Source organism: Moschus berezovskii, chromosome 10, assembly GCF_049115385.1.
Source record: "Moschus berezovskii isolate FMDL1 chromosome 10, NW_MosBer_1.0, whole genome shotgun sequence".
Lineage (NCBI taxonomy): Eukaryota > Metazoa > Chordata > Mammalia > Artiodactyla > Moschidae > Moschus > Moschus berezovskii.
In genome coordinates this window covers 70,537,781-70,540,292 of record NC_142469.1, presented here as the reverse complement: position 1 = coordinate 70,540,292, position 2,512 = coordinate 70,537,781, and the positions used below count along the sequence as shown (strand labels likewise).

At 40.1% G+C, this 2,512-nt stretch overlaps 1 pseudogene; it reads left to right on the top strand.

The window, feature by feature from the left end:
- The first annotated feature begins 295 nt into the window (after positions 1–295).
- Positions 296–2,196, top strand: LOC148776332 (ribosomal protein eL22-like pseudogene; annotated as a pseudogene).
- The last annotated feature ends 316 nt before the right edge of the window (positions 2,197–2,512 follow it).

Sequence of the window (2,512 nt, the reverse complement as noted above, 5' to 3'; positions counted from 1 at the left end):
GCTTGATTCATTAAGTTTGGGATGGGACTTCAGTTCCTTGGCATTTCTGACAAGCTCCCAGGCCAAGTAGGTGTTAATGGTCTTGGGATCTTATTTTTAAGCAAGACTCTAGATTATGTTGGTTAAGAAAGTGTGTGGACTCAAAAGAATGTGGCCTGCTCCCAAAAGCATGGATCTGATTGAATGCCCCAAAGGAACATCCTATAGCAGAGGTATAAGGTTATAAGTTCATCAAGGACAAACACATGCTGTAGTCATCTCTGTATCCTCCACTACCCAGCACCATGCCTGGTGCATGGTAAATGCCTATTGGGTAACCAACTGATTAGTGCTATTGGGGCTCCCAGATATAGTCCAGAGAAGAATGGAAAGTAAAGAGAAGGGTGTAAGACAAGAAGGAGAAAGAGGACGGGGAGAGGGACAGAAAAGGAAGAAATCTGTAAGTGGAGGGCCTAAGCTCTTTTATGGTACGCTGTCACAGGAGTCCTCTTAGCAACCTCAATGGCATAGAAGGTCTAATTCGGTCCAAGGCAATCCCCTGATTCCAGAAAGGTGTGGCTATAAAACAGCCCAAGAGACACCTGTTTAGTTGATAAGAACTTAAAGGAGTTAAAATTAGTCAAAACCTGCTCTCAGAACATTTCCAATGTCTGTGGAACAAGGCACTGATGATTTCTCAAACACATCAATTGAGTAGATTTTTCACGCCAAACTTTATTCATATGAGAATTCAGGCTCACCCAGGCTATTGATTAGACCAAGAATCAGCTTTTTTTTTCTTGGAGATAAATGAGAATTACACCTTTACTGAAGTGCTGCTGATCTATACACAATGACACTACTCGATTGGGTAACTGGACAGTCCCTGTAAAACTGGGTTGCTGTGCTCCATGCCCTCCTGGCTTCATTTGAAATTCTCCCCTGCCAGAGATATCCCTAGAGTTAATGGTTCACAAAAATGAAATGCAATAGCCTGCTGCTGCTGCTGCTGCTGCTCCTGCTGCTGCTGCTAAGTCGCTTCAGTCGTGTCCGACTCTGTGCAACCCCATGGACGGCAGCTGACCAGGCTCCGCTGTCCCTGGGATTCTCCAGGCAAGAACACTGGAGTGGGTTGCCATTTCCTTCTCCTAGGAGGGCTAGAACATTTGCCCTGTTTTTAGATGTTAGACAGTTCCTTAAGGAAAGTCCCTGAGGCCTGGCATGATGCAGATGTAATATTCTGATGAATTATATCTGATAGGCCCTAATTCCTGAGATGCCTGGTACTTCTGGTTTGACCTAGACCAAGTCCCAACCCTTTAAGCTCCTCTGTGGCTCCCAAGTTGCTGGTTGTTCCTTGCTCCCTGCTTTCTAAGGTTTCCTTGGGTTGCTGGGCTGCAGGGAGAATTAAAAAAAAAAAAAAAGTGCTTCTTGTTTGCTTCTGTTGCTGCTCAGCACTTGGCACTTGGTCTGGCAGTGCTGCCTGGTGGCTTGATCTCAAGCCTGAACTTCCCAGAAAAACATACAAACAAAAACATCATTCTTACACTTGATTTTCAAATCAGATTTGATCTGATTTAATGACAAAAGAGGAACATCCTATAGCAAAGAGTTTAAATCATTTGCCCCTGAAATACAAAAAATCAATTAATATTAATACAATATTAATATATGTATTAATAATAATACAATATTAATACAAAAAATCAATCCTACACTGGCCATAGAGAAAAAGTATATGAATTCCAAAAGCAGAAACAGTACAGATAACATTCTCTGATATCAATGCAATAAAATTATAAATTAAAAGTACAAATACAGCTCTCTGATCATACAGCAAGCCTTCAAGATAGCGCCAAAGAAAGACAAGAAGCTTAAGAAGTCAACCTGAAAGTTTACTTTGGATCTTACTCATCCAGTAGAAGATGGAATTTTGATTCTAGACATTTTGAATAGTTTCTACCGGAGAAGATTAAAGTGAATAGAAAGACTGGGAATCTTGGGAAAGTCATTCACATTGAACACTTGAAGAACAAAATCACAGTTGTTCCTGAGAAACAGTTCTCTAAAAGGTATCTGAAATACCTTACCAAGAAATAGCTTTAAAAGAACAATCTTAGTGATTGGCTTCCTGTGGTTGCATCTGACAAGGAGACTTATGAGTTTTGTTACTTCCAGATTAGTCAAGATGGAGATGAATCTGACTCTGAGGACTAGATGAAGACATCCTTTATAGGGTTTCACTTGCGAATAAAACAAATGAAGCATACAAAAGAAAGAAACATCTAAAATGGACCTTTAGTTTATCAGGGAATAAAAACATTACTCTGTATGCTAAGCATTCATCTCTCATTTAAGTGTACGCTGTTTATATGGCACTGGCTTTCCTTAGACACTTTTTCCCTTTTAAATTTTTATTGAAATATAGTTAACTTACAATGTTGTGTTAGTTTCAGATGTATAGCAAAATGAATGAGTTATACATTCAATCCCTGGGATGGGAGGAGAAGGCAATGGCAACCCACTCCAGTAC